This window comes from Melanotaenia boesemani, chromosome 5 (assembly GCF_017639745.1).
Source record: "Melanotaenia boesemani isolate fMelBoe1 chromosome 5, fMelBoe1.pri, whole genome shotgun sequence".
Classification (NCBI taxonomy): domain Eukaryota; kingdom Metazoa; phylum Chordata; class Actinopteri; order Atheriniformes; family Melanotaeniidae; genus Melanotaenia; species Melanotaenia boesemani.
The window spans coordinates 34,357,380-34,379,021 of NC_055686.1; the positions used below are offsets into that span (position 1 = coordinate 34,357,380).

The 21,642-nt window shown below is 38.6% G+C and overlaps 1 protein-coding gene across 8 annotated transcripts in view; it reads left to right on the top strand.

The window, feature by feature from the left end:
* Positions 1-21,642, top strand: part of sorcs2 (sortilin-related VPS10 domain containing receptor 2) — a 388,660-nt gene that overhangs the window by 70,910 nt on the left and 296,108 nt on the right. The gene's annotated exons all lie outside the window — the stretch shown is intronic.

Here is a 21,642-nt window from a genome sequence, read left to right on the forward strand (position 1 = left end):
GAGGATGCAGTTGGACTTGTTAGTATGTGTGAGCATGTGTGTGTTTGTGCTGAATTTCCGCTTCCTTCTTTTCATTATCTTAGCTGTGGGTTAACAATGCAAGAAAAACTGTTGAAGATTCAACACCAGCTGTTCATTTACAGAGGGTTGGCAAAGATGAGCCACTCTACACCGAAGCTATATGGTCGGTTTGGATTGTCTGACTACTGTGCCTTCGGGTCATCCCTCAGTCAGTGTTCATGTTTAGAAGGATGGGCTATTTCTATAAACATCATCTGCACATGGGCCACCTCCCAAACTATTGACTTCCCACAATACAGTTTCTAGCCCAGCATGAAAGAGGCTTTTCCATTTATGTACAGCACTTTGTTTTAGCTGTGGTTGTTTTAAAGGGCTACATAAATAAAGTTGAGTTGAGTTGAGTTGAGTTTTCCAAGGCTTAGCGCTCTTACTAGTGTCACTTCTTCACTAACACTCCAGCTTTTTCCTTTTTGTGTTGACGTTATGGGAAAGATCTGGGGTGTTTTGGCTCTAAAAGGTCAAAAAAGAAAAACGACCTCTTGTTAAACTGTTCCTTAATAGTATTTAAGGGTTTGGAAGTGAAATATATCACAGATAAAACACTTTGTGCCATAGCCTCCTGAGACCCAGCAATTAATATTTGTCCACTGTAGTGGATATTACAGTTTTGCTTCTTTCTCTCACACTTCACGTTACTCCATTAAGTCCCATTAATCCTTGCAGAGGACAACTGTAGCTTCATGATGATGTCACATGTGAGGGGGTGTGGCATTGCTAATGTCCGTGTCTGTCTTTTCAAAATGGCCTCCATTTCAGCCAACTTCATTTTAAATGTAGATTCCAGTTGTTTTCAGTGTTAGAAATATTTGAGCTGATCTGAGTTTATTTATTTTCTTTAGAAAAAATGCTCATTAATTAATGTCCTCTGTACTGGACGTCAGGACTTTGTACTATGTTTGTGTCACATTTTTTTCCAGTAGACAAATCCATGACATAGGTAGAAACGATCTTTACAGTCATTGAGGGAGATTTGGATATAAAGCTTTCAGAGGATAAAGGTCCAGAGAGACGGATGAGACACGAAAGGGTGAAAGTTCAGATGAAGATGAAGCGCCGGACGTGTGTCGTCTTCCTCCGTGGGCCAAAACAAACAGGAAGGGTTGTAAGCAGAGCAAACCAGAAAAAAAAGGAAGCATAGCATTCAGAGATGTTTATCAAGAAATAGATCCCAACATTACTTTTTTTAAGTAATGTAAATAATGAAGTAAGTAACTTAATGAAACTTATGTATGGCAGTGTGTTCCTCTGTCTCTCTAAAAACCCAAACTGCTTCAAGAAATACCACCAATGGTGATAGAATAGCAAACGGTTCATAGTGAATGTAAAATATTCATGTTTTTGATTAATTGTTTTGTTGTTTTTGTATTTTACTTGATATTTTATCAGATTTTTGGATAATTTATTTATTAAATAAATGTTTGGGATTTGAGAAGAAGGAAATCCCGACGTCCACTCCAGTGGACATCTTGTAAAATTTTAACAATATAATTCTTTGAACAAAACAAAATTTATATGCAATTTGTCTTTTACAACCCCAACACTTAATGTTTAAAAGAAAACAGTTAAATTGAACACATTTTTCTCTGGGTCTCAAAACTGGGTTCTGACATTTAAAGGGGAGTGATGATCTTAGGCAATTTGTTATTAGCAGCCTGTTTCCAAGACTCATAAGTGTTTTCACTTTGTTTAGCCACATTTCAGAAAAATGCCAAAGATAGCACAGCTCAGAAAAAACAAGTTGATTCTCGAGGAGCTATTAAGTGAAAACCTTGGCTTATCTCAGCATGGTGTGCAATGTGTCCTGGAGAAATTTGGGTAAAATGAGAAAGTGGAGGACTGTTAGGACTAAAAAAATGGTAGGGGAATGGTCACAAATCCTGCAGAAATCTGACACAGAACCTCCAGCTTATGTATCTACTGTTGGCCAAATCCTCATCTGAAATGGCCTCTATGAAGGATGGCTATTAAAAAGTCATTCTTAAGGAAGGGAAACTGGGAGGGATGGCTGAGGTATGCTAAATGATACAAAAACTGGACTGAAAATCAGTGGCCACAGGTCTGACGGACAGATGGATCTTCCCCAGATTCTGGACCTAAAAGCAGTGTGGGAACAGCTAGAAAAGAGAACAGAACAAAAGACAAAAAATTTTCAAGAAAAGCTCTGACAAACCCTTCAAGAAGACAGGAGAACTATTGCTGAAAAATACTTAAAGATATGAGAAGAAAAACTGTCCAACAGGGTTTAGACTTTGTTGAAGAATAAACCTGCTCATACATTATTTCTGTTTGTTAAATCTTTGTGTCTGTGTCCAGTTTCTAAGGTTTTCCTTAGAACTGAATATACATGCTACAGCTTGACATGGAGAGTAAAACATGCCTGTAATCCAGCAAACAAGCTGTTAAAACTTGCTGTAGAAAGGCTACAAAGCAAGTAGCTGTGTAAGTGCTGCCAAATAACTTTTAAATTGCTAACATTTAAATTTGGTGACCCACACTTGTTATATGTTTCACTGAAAAGACCGAAGCACGTCAAAGATGGCAAAATACTTCTGCCAACAAAAACCCTGGATTTCCTCCTGGGCGCCCAACATTCGCCGCCTTACATCAGCTCTTGGCAGAGTTTTTAATGCACCTCATATGGTTTGCTTAATGATGCAGCACCTTGCTTACCACAAGGGTTAAAAGGTTTCAATGATGAAAGTCCCCCCCAGATTTAAAATTCAGCATGGTTTAGTCTGAGTGCATTTGCCTTTCTGAATGTGAGAAGATTTTTACTTGTTTTCACTTTAACGCCTGCTCTCGTTCTGTTGCTGGGTGGCCCTGGCCTGAATAAGTAAATACAGGGAAGGAGCGACAAAAGGGCTGTAAGTTAAAGAATGGAGAACCAGAAAAAACCTGGAAGCTGTGAGGGAATTATAGTTGTCTCAAGGGTTACAGTATATACCCAGACTTAATTTGCTTGTGGCTTGTGGTCATGAAGTTTGTGTACGTGTACATATTAAAGCTCGTACCAATCTCACACTTCATCTCCCTTCCTTCTCAGAGGCTAAATGAAGTGTGACAGGGCATTAAAGTTGGACCAGAACTCTGGGTCCTTCCACAGAGGGAGCTGGAGATGAAGAGGCCTGGAGAGGTTGGATGGAAACTGTGTGCGTGTCTGTGTTGGTGTAAAGGGTTAGATTATTTAGCAAGAAGTTGCTGATGGCTTGTGGCAGTGGGTAGGGTGAGGGTCTGCGGCTAAACATGACCTCTTTCAAGACTTGGCTCAGGATGAGGCCTGGCAGCCAAACACATCACAGAGTTGGTTTCTTTGTCAAAGTCGGGATTTAAGAAAACAGGCTTTCTGATACAGACTCATATTTTATTTAGTTTTTCTTATTATTTTGGTCGTTTGAAGCTACATTCTAAGTACAGACTGTGTCTTATGAGTTGCACAGTGTAAAACTCTTGCTTGGTTGTGGAAACATCCAGAATGAACAACTCTGCTGTCATCCAAGCATTTCTTTTTGCAGGGTACAGTGTACTATTCAGTGGCTTACTCTTGTTTAGTCTTGCTGCAGAAAGTGCAGCATCAACTGCATTTTGTACTGATAATGAAAGTGAGTTTGTTTCTATAATGACTACTGCAGTATAATTCCTGAGCACTTAGAAACGCCACAACACATATAGTGCTTCTCGATCAGAAACAGCCACCAACGGTAACTGTTCATCCCCATTCTCATTTCTTTTGTTGCTTTAAAGTGTCAGCAATGCAGCATGGAAGCTCCGGTTTGTGTTTCTATGTGATTATTCAGCCCACAAAGCCGCAGTGTCTGGCACAGCTGAAACTTTTTCCTTACTTTAGAACAAAGAAGCCAAGCATTGTGTTTCAAACTGAACACCTTTTGGTTTTCTTAGTCTCCATGACATAAAAAACTGCTGCTTCGTAAATGCGAAGGTTGAGAGCGATGTGTGAGGTGGAGACGCAGATAGGCTGTTACAACCCTGCTGACATAAATTAGAGTCTGCTCTGTTAGACCTGGAGCAGCAGACTGAGAGAAAGGATGATTTTATGAGAGGTGATGTGCTTAAAGCTTGTTACATACTCCACGAGAAGCAATAAGTTTGTTGTTGGTATCTGTGACCAATCAGACAGTACGTCTCTGAGCCCCACGAGAAGAAAGTTCTGCTTGGCCGACGCGTCGACAACAAGCTGCAAGATGCTCCCAACCACGTCAGTGAGGCACCTCATGTTGTCTTCGTGGCCTCGCGAAGAAGAAAAAAAGTCTTGCTTCTCACAGAGCATGTAACCAGCTTAACTTGCATTTAGTCATGTAGACATGATGAAGACGACTTGCTGAACGTCAAACTGAGCACCAGAATGAGGAAGAAAGGTGATTTAAGTGACTTTGAATGTGGCATGGTTGTTGGTCTGAGTGTTTACTGGAATTTTCACACACAACCATCTGTAGGGTTTCCAGAGAATGGTTTGAAGAAGAGAAAATATCCAGTGAACAGTAATTATTAGAAGAGTCTTGTGTTCAGCTTCACATTCAAGAGGTAGTCAGGTAGTCATTTGGTGGAAACATCATGAAAACAGCCTTGTATCAATCCTGCAGGCTGCTGATGGTGAGATGGTGTGGGGATATTTTCTCAGTAAACTTTGACTCCTTAGTACCAACGTGGCCTGGTTCAACCAGCACAGCCTACCTGAGTATTGTTGCTGACCGTGTCCATCCCTTTACGACCACAGTGTAGCATCTTCTGATGGTGACTTCCTAAAGGATAATGCACCATGTCACAAAGTTCAGATCATCTTCAACTAGTTTGTTGGACATGGTGATGAGTTTACTGTACTCAAATGGCCTTCACAGTCACCAGATCTCATCCATCCTCTGGGATGTCAATCGTAACATGTTAATATGAGGCAGAATCTGTGAAGAAAATTTCCAACTCCTTGTTAAATCTATGCCACCAAGAGGGGCAGTTCTGGATGACAAAGGGGTCCAACCCAGTGCTAGCATGATGGAGCTAATAAAATGCCTGCGGAGTATAATTTGCTTTATTTTACAATGCTTTAAATATTTCTTTGGTTTGTTTTTAGTGCTGCTACCAGCAACTACCTGCTAAACATAATTAGCTTAGTTGTACATCGACTGGAATGAAATAGAGTGCAGATGTCTATTTCTAATCAATTCAGGTTAAGTTCGTATCGATCAAGTCTTCAATCAATCTGTAATCAATCACAAGGCAGCTTCTTAGCCGTGATCGCTCTAAATCTAGAATACAATCTAAACTGTCTCTGGGTTAGAGGAGGGGGTTAATTGTGATTATTTTTCAGTCTAAGCAGGGTTCTCTCTTTAAATCCTGCTTCTTCTTGGTTAACTGTTTTCTGTTGATAAGCACTTTTTCTTCAGGTTTGTAATTTCCATAATACGTCCCCATGGCTTTGACTGGTGGTATTATAATAACCTTGTTCATTTCCAAGGGAGTAAACACTGCCCTGTGAAAAAAAATGTACATAATAAAAGGGTGGAAAAATGTCATCAAAGGCCAGCAGTCTGCCGGAGAGTCGGCTGAATAAAAACATGCTAAATGCCATTTTTATTCCAGCTCACATACACATGGAATTTTTTCACAACATGCAGGATAAAGTGAGTTTTAACCCAAGTTGCTGGGAACAGAGAAGTGTTTTGTATAATAATCTACATGGATAAATAATGTATCTCCTTCATGCAATTAGAGAAGCTCATAGAATACATTTGCTCAAATTAGAGCCTGAACTTGTTTCTACTGTGTTTAATGTTGCATTCAGTGCACACTAGGCTCTGTACCACTTCCCCAAATCATCTTTAACTTCCATTAACAAAACAGTCTCGGGCATTTGTTAATAGCTTCATTTGTTAATGATGGTCTGGAGTTTGCTTCGCCGAGCTGAGTGCAGGATATAAAGTGTGCTTACTTCATTAATGTGGAGCACGAGGCTTATATGACGAAGCAAAAACAACAGCAGAAAAAACAGCATCAAGAATGATGAGGGGGAGAGATGCGAGAAAGAGGGACAGGGATTATGATAATGCCGAAGTGACAGCTGTTCGGCTGTGGCGAGCAGCTGCATCCACTGAAGGGAATGAAGACTGAGCCAGGACAGGAGCCTGTGTCACCGCCACAATCACGGTGAGGTTTGCCAAGATAAAGACAAAGAAAACAGAGCTGCATGCAAATGTGGGCTGAATGTAAACAGGTGCATATTAAATGATTCAATAGAAATGGAGAAAATACAGAAGATTAGCTGTGCAGGGCCAAATCTTCTATATGTCTGGAGGGACTTTGATTAAACTCAGGTTCACTTTCTGATGAGGTCAATAAAGGTTTACAGAGCATCTTGTAAAATCTCAGTACACTCATTAAAAGGGGAGCTTTGCTAATTTAACACATCAAATATCAATTAACCTGCCATGTCGAGTGTGCCTCAGCCTGAGAAAATATTTGTTTGACGTCATTCTGGAAGAGCTTTGCAGTTTAAGAAGTAATACAGCCATCTTTCTTAACCTTTGCTGAACCAGTGCCTCCCTGTCCGTTATCCAGAACCCCTCCTGTCCCCCTCCTGCTGAGAATTGTTTTTGCTTGGTTATTCATATCATAGTTTAAACATGAGCTCCATCAGACTCCAGTGTGTGGAGTGTATGAGCCTGAAGTGATCCGCATGCACAGAAGCATGCAGTGTTTACAGAAATAAATATGGATGCTACACATGTCAGCATGTGTGTCAACTCTGAAGCTGTTGTGGAATCAGAGCCAATAAAATTATGACATAATATTGTTTTGCCCATTGTTTACATTCAATCTGACCATGTCCTGTATACTCTGGTGCAGACTGGAACGTCTGTCTCACATCACAAACATAGAAGTGGGATGAAATGTGACATGACCGTTCAGACTGAGGTCACTCTAAAAACAACAGATATGGATTTGATTTAGTGATGCATGTTAAAGCGGACTGGGTTTGATTGGGAGGAAAAGAAAGTCAGATTTGTGCTTTTTAGACTGTCATGAAAAAATGTGATGTGAGTCACATGTAGGCAGTGTGAACTTAGGATAAATGCATTCCCTGAATATTCAGTGTAATGTTGATTATTCTGGTATACAAAAAAAGTCCTGCAGTGAAACATGCAATACTTAGGAATATGAAAAACAAACTTTAAAGCGGTGTTATTTACAAACAACATAAAATGAATCCAATAAAAAGCAGTGATGCTGCTACACGTCTGAGTTCTGTTTGATGGTTCATTGACAGTTTTCACTGCAGGTTGCAGCATCAAATTCAACGACATAGATGATTACCTAGGGGGGCCATCTGCTGAGGGGGCACCACACACAAGCTAAACCTACCAGCACGTGTTAACACAAGGCTACGTTCACACTGCACATGCTTCGCCTAATTTATGTAGTAAATAGGCATCAAAATGAAGAGGCATCAACGGCGGTAGTTATATGTAGTAACTGCCTTTGCAACACAAGCGATATTTAATTGTTATCATGAAAAGCTCAGTTGCAATTCAGCTTCCCACCACTTGGTGGTGGTAACTTAAAGCAAACTGACTCAGCTAGCTGCTAGCCTTTAACAAAACTTATTCAGTTTTTAAAACAAAACAACGAAGAGAAAAATGGTGGTGGTCCTGCTGGATTCTGATTGGTCTTTCTAAGAAGAATATGGGTGACAGCCCTTGTTTCTCCTGTCACTTATTAGCCCATAGAGGTTTCAGTCATCAAAATCAAACAATGGATAGCCAAAGTCGCCCAAGAACACCTTAAAAGCCCATTTATGCTCTCTTATGTACGTTAATAGGGACGTCCGTTTCAAATGTCATACATCGCAGTCCTCATACATCCTTGTGTTGTTTATGTCATGGTAGTAAAGTCAATTTCCTTGCTAGCAGGCAAAGTTCAAAGTTCACTCCCGCGTTCCAACGTCAGTTTCAGACGCTGGTTGGTGGCGGTAATGCGTCGCTATAAAGTTGTTTCCAACCACCCAACACGCCCTAAACTCTCGCTTATACTTTGTTCAAAAGCTTGCACAATTCCTACAGTGCTTGTCCTTGTCTTCATTCTTCTGCTTTTTGTTCCTTTCCGATTCTCTTCTTCTTCTCTGGTTTGTTTCTCTCACTGGTCGCATGCCAACTATTCTGCTCATCACTGCTCCCGCGATTCCCGGTGGTCTTGCTCCATCTTCTGTGTCAAGCAGCGGATAGCTGAGCTCCCTGAAAACGGACCAAATTACATGTGTAACCGATGCAGGATACAGACAAAACTGTCTGTCTGTCTGTCTGTCTGTGTCCGTCTCCTGCGCCCCCTGGAGGGCACCTTTTTGAGAAACACTGTAATACAGGATTATCTCATGTATGGATGTATATATGTTCAGTTTCATATAAAGGAGCTGCAAAAGGACTTTTTTTTTAGCTTGTGTTGCAGGTTGTGATCAGTCTGTTTAATTGCGGTTGTATAAAAGTCTTGAATTTGCTTGCCTGGGAGGATTTAATGAGAAGATTTCCATTAGGTTGGGTACGTGGGAAATGTTTGAGCTGTTGGTAAAATTCAGTGCAAACTAGTTTTAAAGGTGAAATCTGATAATTTAGACCCTGAAACTTGATTTTAAATCACATCTTCACCCCTAAATAGCTGAATTTCTTTACAGTTTTAAAAACTTAAAATAAATTCAGAAGAAAATAAGGAAAAAATATAAGAATTAAAATAAATTGATTTAAAAACGAATACAAAAATAAATAAACAATGTAAAAATAACACATAAATGAAAGTAAATAAATGAAAATAAATCAATAAAATTAAAACAAGTTTAGAAAGTATCTGGTGACAACTGTGCCGATAGAAACTGACAACAATCTGAAGACACCTTGTCGCCTTTTTAGTTTTTATTTTTTGGTCTATCGATTTTATTTTAGCAAAGTACAATTTCTGCACCTGTCTGAGGTATTTTTTTATTTTATGAGATGAGTAACACAAATGATGATTTAGGGCCAAAATCATTGTGTATTAAGGAAGAACTTGGAGCAACTGATTGATCTTAAAACCAAAATAGATCAGCAATTCTTAAACCATAATATGAAACAGGAATAAAGTTTAAATTAATGCATCTTTAACCTAAAGAGAGTAATTGGAGGTAATAAAACAAATTAGCTTGTCTGAGACTTTCTAATGTTTATTTAGAGTTATAATTATTGTCATATGTAAAATGAAGCTATTAAAATTTAAACAAATATGAGGTTTAAAATTTTTTATTCATAAAAAACATTCATTTCACAAAGAACACTGATATTCCAGATAATCTTCTTTACATGAATCTTACATATCACCATGCCAAGATACCAAGATCTTTACTGCTAATTAAAAATGGTTAACCTGCCACATTACAAGCTTCTTACAAGCACAAATGTAAACATGTGACACACGTTCAACCTACAGCAGAATAAAAAAACAGTTATTTTTATTTGTTTTACAGCATTGCTTTGATAATTAACTCTGAAACTTAATCACCCAGCATTTTACTTTTCATTTCTGAGTAAAACCTGATTTCATTCAGCTTTGGAAACATTGACTGGAACATTCTTTCATTTAAAAGAAGACACACAATTTACATTTCTGATGATTGTAAGAAGATCCACACAAAGCTTCAAGTTGAAGGTTGAACACATTTTTATATAAATCTTGTGAGTACATTCTTAATTAGAAAAATAATTAAAGGGATTGAAAAGGATGAATATTACTAAAGCTGAGAAGAATGTGGCCTCTATTGTGTTGAGCAGCAGAATCTGTGACCAGTGATGTGAGAAGAAAGACTTTTTTATCCACTTAATGGATGGAGGCTGTGAGAAGTCAGGGACTGGCTCATGTGAACAATAATAATGACCGGGAGGCATAAAAAAAACAACAGTCTGTTATATTCTAATATTTATCTCTGGAAAGGTTTCCTTGTGGCTGGAGCTGATAGGAAAGATGCCATTACTGGTCTACTTCGTTAATCTTTTATCCTGTTTTTTTTTTCTAGATTTCAGAATGGACATATATAATCTCTTTTAGTAAGAAGAACCATCAGTGTTTCAGCCCAGAGAAGCTCATGTTAAAGACATGGAAACAGCCATCACTGCTGCTGTGCTTCTGCATGTTGGGAGCCTATATTCGTAACATCCTCACTAAATTAAAGGGACACTTTATTTCATGCCAGTAATTATTTTGTCCTTAGGTTTCATTCAGAATGTGCTGAGGTTTGCACCATTGAATTATTCAAACATTGTCATTTATTATGGTTTATGTAGATTATTTAAACTTCCAGTCTCATTTGTCAAGTGAAGTTCTCATTTTGTGGCCTTTGTGGGACTCCAGGCTCCTGCATCAATCAAATGGAATAAAGCTGAATTAACTGTGTTTGTTACAGTATTTACTATTCACTTTTAGTTAAAAAGCTAGGAAGTGCATGTTAGTAAGGGAAAGGTGTACACAGTTGTTGGGATCTAAAAACCATGTTCTTTATTATAGCTTGAAAAAATAAATGAGCTTGCCTGTTACTTGGAACTGATGTGAATTTTACAAAAATATGTTTTTTTTTTTCAACACTTTCAAAGCTACTAAAATCTGCCTTTTGCTGGTGGTGGTTAAAATGGAATTAAAGGATGTTGTTTGTAGTAACAAAACAGCAGAATTATAGATCAACAGCAGTTTCTGTCAGCTCTGTGTAAGATTTTCATTTCTTTTAAGAATTTATTTTTGGTTTCCTGCCTGCAGCTTTATCATGTCAAGGCTCTCTTCACTGCTGTTTTTGGAAGCAGTTGTTGTTTCCCATGAAAAATCTCTAATAAATCCAATGAACATGGTATTCCTGAGAGATTAATTTAATAGTCATCCGGTTAAAAGTCTTGGATTTACATCTGAATGGAAAATATAATTTTCTATTTACATGTACCAAATCAATGCTAGAGACTTAATTATTGGACAGAAACTGCTCTTTTTCCCCCTTTGAATGTGATTATTCATTGAACGCTAATGCTGCTCTCTCAATTGTAAATAGCTCTAAATTTTGCAAGTCAGGTTAGTTAGAAAAATCTGATTTGTTCTTGAGTAGGTGTGCAAAATGTAGAACAAATGCATTGTGCTGACTTGTATTATCTGAATTGCTGAATTAATCAGAACTTTAGAGATTTGATTTGTACCTGTACTTGGTGCAGTACACAGCTTATTTTCCTGCGCTTAGTAAAATGCTTAAATTCAGCAGGTTGTCTCATCTGATCTGAGGTTGTACCCTAACCCTGACCCTCTCAAGTTATACCTAGCTTGTAGCTTCATATTTTTAAATATGGAAATACAAGTTCCAAAACTTGTGTTCCTATCAAGTCGTGGCTTCAAGACAGTCAGTCCCGATAGACTCCCATGTTAAAAAGACCAACTTCACAGCAGAAATAAACATGTTTAAGGCCTGGTACAAAATCCATTTTAGGAGTAAAATGTCAAGTTTACCTTCATGACAACTGTGAGGGGGGTGAATTTTTCTTGAAATCTTAAAATTTGGCATAATTAGGGAAGTGTCCTTTTGATTGACAGGTATCCAATATCTGCAGCAAGAAGGGAGAGTCCAAACACAATTTTTAGCCGGCTAACAGTGCGACTTAGCTTTAGCCCACCTACCTTCATTAGCCGGTTAGCTCACATTAGATCTGAGTTGTCTCAGTTAGCTTTTAGCTACAGGCAGCTCGGAGTTCAACTCCGCCACTTTGCCCATTTTTGTATTTTCCGGTAGCGACGGCAAACGTAATGCTGCCAAGATGGTGATGGTAGCAACGGCCCAACGAGCTTCACTTTTGCTCTTCAGAAACCTACGAGTGACGTCATGGAGGCTCCGCCCATCTTTAATATACAGTTTGTGGTTCCTGTCCTAGCACCATGATATGTTTGCTGTTTAAACCTGAAAGACTCTAGCTTGCGGTCTACTGAAATCTAGGTGTTAAACTTGAAGCTGCAGCCCTGCATGCTTTGTTGAAACTGAAACTCCTTTCTGCTCTGTCAGCAAATAGCAGCGTTTTTATTGATTGTACCGTCTCTGTTCCTTCATCCTCAAACTTCACATCTAAAGGGGTGGCAGGTTTTTGGATTCTTCCATTGCACTCTGGTTAAAATAACACATTACGCAGATGCAATGAGTTCTTCTACTTGCTTTCTCGGTGTTGACATGCAGTGATTTGGTACATTACTGCCACCAGCTGGTAAGGATTTTGGACCAGAATGTCAGCGGTGGTTAATTGTATGATACTTAAAAAAATTAAATAAATAAATAAATAAAAAAATAAAATGAAGAAACAAATTACTGCATCAATTCCATCCATCTATTTTTACAATGCGTCTATTTCCAATTTACGGCCGTGGGGAAGCTGGAGCTTATCCCAGCACTCAGCAGGCGAGAGGCAGGTACATCTGGACAGTTTGTCAGTCACAGCGTGAGTTCTACAAATTTATTTATTTGCATTACTGTGTTCAATTTGTCTGTGTTCAGTTTGTCTGTCTTTGTTTAGAGATTTATTAAGCTCCATAAATTACTCGTCAAAGCTGTGGTTGCTAGCAGCAATTTATGATTCTCACAAGATTTAAATAAATGATATAAAGATGCACCCCACAAGTCAGGACTGGTTTCATCTGTATTCTACATACAGGCTTGTTGGTGTCACCTTTCTGAAACTGTATGTGATGCGCTGCAGACAGAAAATACAAATCTACAACTGAAGTGTTGATGTACCATGTTGATGGCCAGTTTTGCTCATGATATATCTTGTAATATATGAAAATTATATTTAAGAGAAGTCTGAATTCTGGATTTTTATCAGAAGGGGACTTTAACATAGTAAAGGCCTGAGAACATGTCCAGACACGTGTGTCCACTGTCTTCTTGCCTTTGGGAATTACAGTACATGTAAGGTCGAGTACCTCATCAGGTTTCTCCTTGAAGATCAGGGCTGATTACTTAGAGCGGGTTAAGTTGAGTTCCTGGTCCCACTGGCCCACTGAACCCCATTGCCTTTTTTCTTTGAGCTGCACAAATCGATGGGTAGATTTGAGGGCCAGAAGTCTTGTCTCAATCCTTCAGCTTTATCGATTACTATACAGCCTTCTCACTACCAATCACTTTCCTTATTTCTAATGCCTCACTCTCTTGTTTCTCTCTTCATTTCATCTCTAATCCTTCTCCGTTTCTTCATCTTGTTGCATTCTGACTACAATTCTTACAGTTTTTTTAAATGTAATTTCTTACCTCTCTCAACCCATCTCTTCTTTCAACTCTTTTTTTCATGTCATGGTCTCTTGTTCCTTGTTCTCATTGCATTTTCTTTTTATCTTCCTTCTCCCACTGCATCCCATATCCCTCTTTATCATTTTCCCTCCCCCACTACTTTCATACCCACTCCCAAAGGCCTCCGGCTCCCAGCAGTGGATTATCACACATCTAAGGAACTCATTTCACTCAGTCCTGTTGGTCCAGTTGTTGACTAGCATGTTAGTCTATCTGCCTCACTATTCCATGTGCTGGAATATTTTTTCACTTGCAAAAATCATTTTGTCTGGAAGTACATATTTAACATGTTCCATGATGATACCTTTGTGGGCTTGCAGTGGAATTACAGCAATGTGTGTTTCCAAAGATAGCTCAATGCTGTTATTGCACCCCTCAATTTAAAAGAACCAGGAAGGATGCGCATGTATTTGTGTGAACGCTGCCAGCCCTAAATGTTCCCGACTCCTCCTTAAAAAAGCAGGCTGCCAATTTGATCAGGGCCCAATTATAGCAATCGCCCAGATATTCATGGGAGAACTGAGGAATCCTGAATAGAAGCAAAAACCATAGAGAAATGAAGCTGTGGAGCATCGAGATCAAAAAGAAATTATCGCTCCATGAAAATATGTAAGACATGAGTAAAGGGAGAAGAACAAAGGATAGGTGAGTAGAAGGACAAGGTTTAAACCTTGGCTTGTCAACCAAGCCAAGGTTTAAATAAGCTGCTATATACAGACTATAAATTAGTGCTATATATATATATATATATTATGTTGAGTCCATTCATACAGCATTCCTAATGGCATTAAACATTTATTTTCAGCTGTTGCTCAAAATTTAAATCCAAACATTCAGAATATAAGACTCAAAGTGTAGCTTAGAAATGATTTTGTTGTTAATGATCAATGGCATCTGTGTGCATGGAATCACTGTTAGCATGATGTTATCCTGTGTCAATCAGAAAATAATAATAAAAAAAAAACAGTAATAGACATTCTCTGAGGATTATGAATCTTATTATTGTGGAGCATTTCTTTATCTGCTTTGGTTATAGAAATAACACAGAGCTTAACAGGTTAAGACAGTTTCCATCAATTAATTTTGTGAGAGGGGGGGGGGGGGGATTGCTCAAATTCTGTAGTGCGCATTTGACACTTTAGTCAATGATACAAACTAGACAAAAATAGCTGGCAGAGTTCGAATCAGAGCTAATCTAGTTGTATGGAAATCCAATCAGATTTAATCTCCGTATGTGGTAAGGAGCAAGGCACTCAAATTTGATCAACCCCCAGAAAGATGGTATGATTAGATCTTACATACTCCCAGTACACTAATGGACACTTGTTACATTTGATATAAAACAAAACAAACCGCGTAGAACATCTACCACAGGTGAAAAGACAAGTTTGAAGCCACCTTTACTTATAATTAATATGATTTTAAATGTGGCTCAGCAAGGGTTGAACTGGGGCTTTTTCTGCTTGTTACAAAGACTTCTTGCCTTTCTTAGCAGAATTAAACATCCTAATCCTGACCAGTCCAAGGGGCCTTGAACCTTTCTCCAACCACTTTCCATATTAAATTTTAAGCATGAAATCCCTTACATGTTTATTTAAAGAGCAGAAATTGTAACAAAACTGAAATACTTTCCCTACCACAGTAAGTCTGGTAGCCACATTGCACCTGAGAGGATGGATTCTACGCAGGGTGGTCTGCACAATCATTTTGTGTGACACTGTTAAAATCCCAACCAGCTCAAGGGTCACTGACTGGCCTCAGATACAAAGTCAAAGTCAAAGGAAGAAAATAGTCCAAATTCCTTCTGTTTCAGGTTATTAGAGGACAAAAAAGTCCTCTCCCAAAAAAATCATAAAAGCAATACAGATAAACATATATATATATATATATATATATATATATATATATATATATATATATATATATATTATTTTCTGTAAAATACAATTGAGAGCTTGAGTTTAATTCAGTCTGAGATCTACTAAAAATTAAATCCCATTTTACTTTGGAATTAACTCATTTTATTTGTATTTTAAAAGAAAAGAAAAAAACAAAACAAAATGGTGGCATCGTGTCATAAAATGGGCTTTTAATGGGTTAGAACAATACAAAAAAATTATTGGATTAGAAATAAAGTTCATTGAGCGATTTGAGCCCAAAAAAAGTCATGAAAAAATGTCTGTTTTTTTAGCTGTTTTTTGGGTGAGATCTATTTTGTTGTCTGTTGACCCAAATGGGTAGTAAATTTGTCCCCGGGGCATTGTTAGACTTTAAGAAAAGAATTCTTCAAGAGAAGCACAAAAATTGTCCGATAAGGGTCAACACAACCAGAATAGTGGTCAAAAGTCAAGAAAAAAATGACCTTAAAGGACAAATAAAGTCCTTTATGGCCTTTAAGGGCTATAAAACAGCCTTCTATACGTGAGTAACTCTGAGTTAATAGTAAAGTAGTGTCCTTTCTGATAAAATCTTTTTCCTGTACATAACAGAAACTGTCCTGCTTTCTTATATTTTTCTGTTAAATTATTAAAAGACATTATGTTGGGTCCCTCAATGAAAAACTTGAGGCTAAGGATGACCTTGGCAGGAGTTTATGAAGGTAAATGATGCTTCTGTTAACAAAAGGCAATGATTGATAATGAGTTTCCGAAGTTTCACAAGACTTCGTAAAGAGTGGGAGCATGTGCTCAGAACTGATTGAGCTGCATCCAGCAGATAAGAAGATAAACACCAGGCATTGTATTGTCTCTGTTTTAGTCCTGTTCAACCTTTTTTCGATCTCTGGCTTATGATTTCATGCCTGATGGTGCTATGCTTCATCAAATCAATGGAAAAGCCCCTAAAATACTTTAAGGTCACTTAGGATGCAACACAATGAAAGACTTTATATGCAAGAGAGTAGGCATCTCTGTTATTTCATCTGTGCAGTTGTATGAGAGACGGCAGATTAAACACAGAAGAAGAAAATAGTCAGCTTCAAGTCATTCTGCAAATTTAATGTGAAATTTACTTTTGTGCCCCGAGGATCTAAGTTGGGCTTCTTCCTTTTAAAAAGAAAAAGACAAAACTGGGTTTCCTTTTTGTATTGCAAGATTGTGATGAACTGTTAATGTGTGTGGTCTTTTTCTGGAGAATGTGAAGCGCCCTGAAGGGATGAGGTGGGGGCGTTGCACACTTTGATGGAGCACTGTTTTCTCCTTATATGAAGAATGCACTCATTCATTTTTTAAGAACCACAGAGTCTGTCCTTCTTTATTTCCCTACAAGCCTCGTTTCTTCCTGTGGCTCATCAATAACTGAATGATGGCACTATGTCGGCGTCCAGTAGATGGGAATGTCTCAGAGACAGACGGTGGTTGTCGAGCTGGAGTTCATGGTCAACTCGGCTATTAGCTTGACTCTCAATGGGATCTCTTGTAGACCTTGCATGGAGTCATCCAGGGGTCTTGACCACCCCGTTGATTTTTCCTAAGTAAAGCCCACTGGGCTTTTTGTCTGATGGCTTACAAACAAGAAAACCACAGTGGCTGACAATGTGGTCACAGTATTACGAGGTGGTTACAACAGAATAATACCGCCCCCATTATTAGTTCACTGAGTTCATCACAAACTTTGCAAGGTATTATCTAAATAAGAATCCTTGTCACTGCTCACAGAAGCAATGAGCTCCCAGACTTTGATCGCGTGACATGTTTTCAGATTCTTGTTGACTCAAAGTATGTCTCTGTGATTTGAAAGCATTGAATTACAACTGGCTGGCTGGCATAGTACCATATTTCCTAAATAAGAAGGGATCCTTAGCCTGTGCCAGTTTAGGCCTTTAGTCCATTGAGATGCAGCTAGAAGCTGCCAAGTTGTAGTCTTAACGTAGCATCCTGTACAATGGAGGGAATACAGTAATCTGGCTTCTGCGCTGCTCAGCAGTTTTGTCAGTGTGGCCAGGTTCGTCACTGCCAAATAAATGCTCGCTTCCTCCTTCCAGCAGTGATTTATGCTTGAGTGCCTCCTTGAAAAAATCTTTTTCCTATTGGACAGAATTTGAGGTCTCGAGGACTGACTCAACATGTGGGCAGATAGACAGAATATTTTATTGGATGAATGAGGCCTACTACGTCTCAAGGGGGCTTCTGTTTGGATAGACTGGACAGGCACAGTTTCTTCACCCTTTTCATGTCTACAACAAAGAGGATGCAAACTCATGTTTGCAGTTTTCTTTTAACCCACAGGCCAAATGTAGTTTGTGTGAAAGGAAATATCAGACTGTAGAGTGTAGGCCTGAACAATATGGGGAAAAAATCTAATTGTGATTTTTCTGACCAATATTGCCATTTAATCTTTTAAATTCCAGCTTCTGTTCAGTGTTCATGCAGAAATATATTTTCTATGAGATAGAGGATTACATCAATATGAACTGCTTTATTTTAACAAGGACGTAAACCTGAGATATGAACGACTTCATTTGCCAACTACATGGTGTAATCTGTGGTCAAAACACTGAAGTTTCCTCTAAAACAGTTTTATACTTTGTCCTTGTAGTAAAAACTAAACAGCCTGATGTTATTCATCTGATTTACACTGCAGTGCCTCATTTCTCTCTGCATGATTTCTGTACTACAAATGATGGAGTTTCACCCTGATGCCACATACATAGACGTGCACGTGGAGGTGTGCACACTCCAGCCAGCAGAGAATGTATATTGTACAATATGTGGCTTCATTCAATGATGTTTAATTTAAACATGGAGCCTACCTCTTCTTTGCCTCGTCTTGACCCCTCCTCTCATCCCCACTGGTGTGAAACCAATCCGAGTCCATGTGGAGGGAGAGTCACTCACACTTTCTCCGCAGTTTTACGCAAACACCCGTTACTCCTTCCTCTCTGGGCTACAGCTGCCTCCTCTTCCTCACCGGCTATGAGAGAGTGGAGGATAATAAGCGAGTGTGGGGAACGAAACACAAGCAAATCCAACATAAGGTTATTTGAGACTCAGAAAGAGCAGAATCACATTCAGATGGAATTTTTAACTTCAAAAAGATGACTCTACTGTTGCACAATAGAGAGGCATTGCATCTGAAACGAGTGGATTTGTGAAACTGTGGATGCTGCAGGCTTAAAACCGGGATCAGGCTGCATGTAACGTGTAAATAAATCACGTTTTTGTAATTTGCTAATTGCCATGTCTTGCCATTGTGATTTCAGTCACTCAGCCCTGGTACCTGTAGTTATACTCCTGTATTGTCAAGTTTAATGTGGCTGCACACATTTTAGGGGAAAAGGGATCAAAACAAACCAACAAACAAAGTATGGGGCAAGCATGGCTTGCCGGTGACTTCTTACCTGGGTTACTGTGACCAAGGGATGGATCTACATGGCACGTCATGTCTTTTTTAGGCTTCATCACTCAGTACTGATAAAGGAGGAAGATAATGTATTCAGCAAGAGAGTAGGGCAAGCATGGTGTGGGGGTGACTGGTGAGTCCTTGGCCCTGCCACCCCTACACCTGACTTTGGAAATGTTTTCCTTCTTCTTAAAATCTCTCCTCTTTCATACTCCTCAATTATTTTATTTTATTTTATTTTATTTATTTGTTTTATTTATTTTTATTTTATTTTGTTATCACATTTTTTTGTTTTTAGTTGGGATAGTATAGTCATTGCTATTATTTATTATATTATTTCTTTTAAACGCTTATTGTTCTTTTTTCCTGTTTTGTTTATTGTATTTTTTGTTCCCCATTTATTATTAATTTTATTATTATTATTATTATTATTATTATTATTATTATTATTATTATTATTATTATTATTCAAAATATAAATAAGAATTATCCCTACATGCACCAGTATGTATAAAAACATCAATTAGTATACAGGCAGAGTTGTCTTTTTTTTCCTTTTCTTCTGTACATTGCATTAGAGATGCTAGATTTATCTTCCATTAAATAAAAGACAGAAAAAAACAAACAAACAAACAAAAACAAACAAAACCAGTCCATCTGACCGTAAACACATTCACCTAGGGGATTAAAACTTAAAGGACACAAAAAACTGAGAGGAGCTCAGGAGGCTTGAATGCTAATAGTATAGCATGGCAGATCTAATCTTCCCATCAGGGGACTTTCTGCCTGCATGATAAGAGCACAAGCTTTGCACCAGTGTCTCATTAGGAGAAGGACAGCTGTGCAGAGGCGGACAGCCAGTTTCCAGAGACACCAGTTGAGTCACAGGAGGCCAGCAACCAATTGGGAAACACCTCCTACATGTCTCACATGACTGCTTTCTCACAAATGCAGATATGGAAGCTGGTTAATTCCTCATTAGAAAGGGGGGGAAATGTGGCCGTAAGAACCAATGAAAGAAGAACTTTAGGACTTATTTTGGTTTCCTGGAGGCCAGACTCAAACAGGGCTGGACGCCTGGGTTTAGCTTTATCAGACCCAAGAGCCTCGAGGATTAGTCTGTGTTGAGGAAAGTGGTCTCAAATCTTTTTTTGCTTTGACCACTTCTAAGTTTTGCGAAGCAAAAACTTTTTCCAAGACCCAGTTAAAGATTTTCACAAGTAGAAGGTTTAATTTAAATTGTTTTGGGTTAAATTTTTAATATTAGCTCCTGAAATGCTGCGGGGCTTATGGCCTTGTCCTGACACAGGGGAATTATATGAACGTGTTGGGAGTGACTTTATGCAAAGAAAATATTGTACTAGGGCCTGCAGCCATAACTTTGGATGTTAGCTGAGTAGTACAGTACATCTTTAATTCATCCACATTTTCCTCATTACTTGTTTAACTTTTTAAAATGCCGCCCAGACAAAGAGATTTAAATTAGTGTTACATTTTCATGGAATATGATAGAGGTTCTGCTTGCTTTCCACATTTAGATTAATCAGAAGTGTGTCCTTATTACACAGAGTTCATAGCTTGGCCTCAGGAGGAGCCACCATCAACACAACCTGCTTTTGGCAGCTGCCTCTGGGCAGGACCCCTCGTCCAATCAACTCACTCCTGCCTGAAGGCAGACCTGGGTCCTTCACAAGCTGCATCAACTAAAACTCCAAGCCAGCCTGTCAGTCACACGTCCAGCTCTTACTCTGCTGTCTGACCCATTGGCAGTCTTGCAAATCCCTGCAGACCTTGCTGTCAAGAACAGGAGTTCTAAGGAATATGAAAGACATCGGCGTCTGATCCGATGTAGACTCGGTTTGTGCCCCAATCCAAGATATCCTAGTTACATGAATAATACATGATGTTTGTCTCATTTTTTTCAGTGTGAAATATTGGAATAATATTGTTTCTGTCCCCCTATTCCAAAAGCAAATCAGTCTTCTCATAAGTCCATAGTCAAATTGCCCAAAGGAAAATGTGTTCAAGCTAAATTCTTAATTTCTTTTGTAAGACGAGTAAGAGATAGAAAGAGAAAAAGAGAAAAGTTTTTCATGAGCTACCTCTGTGATCAAAGTGGCAACACGGCAGTTATTTGTTCAGGGTAATAGTCTCTCTAACAGAATTGAGCATAAACTCAGTGACAGTGCAGAGTTCCCTCATGGCTGCCTGTGCTTGGCATATAGAAGATACACTTATCATTTTAAGTAGGAGCTAAAACATTTGCCAACTTTTCCTCAAGTCATCTCTTAAACTGTCTGTCCATATACAGTGAACTAAAGAAGGAAATCAATAAAGAAATTTGACTTTTTCTTTTATGTGGTCTTATGAATCTGGTTGGAGTCCTAAACATCAACTAATTGCTGGTAGTTATACTCCGTTAACCTTTGAGTTAATCAAAGCAGATTTAATGGTTTACAAAGTTAAACTTATGAAATTAAATAAAAATATTTATCCTCTGAGAAAAATTGTAATCATGTAATAGATTTTTTTTTGTATTATTTTGATCTACTAAGTCTTGCAGAGGGCGATTGGTGCTCGCAGGAATGACCTCCTGTACACTTTACATCCTGCAGTGTGCTTGAAGAAGCCTCTGACTGAACACACTGTGTTGTGTAGAGGATGTGAAGACTTGTCCATCCGGTTCAGCAGCTTGTGCAGCATTCTGCTCCAGAGTTATCCCCAGCACAGATTCAGCCTTCTTGATCAGCTTGTGCAGCTTGTTTAAGGCTCTGGCTCTGATGCTGCTGCCCCAGAAATGCTGCAAAGCTGATCCACTACAGACTTCCACTAAATATGAAACATCTTGATGCAGACATAGAAGGATCTCAGCTTCTTTCAAAAAGTAAAAGCCT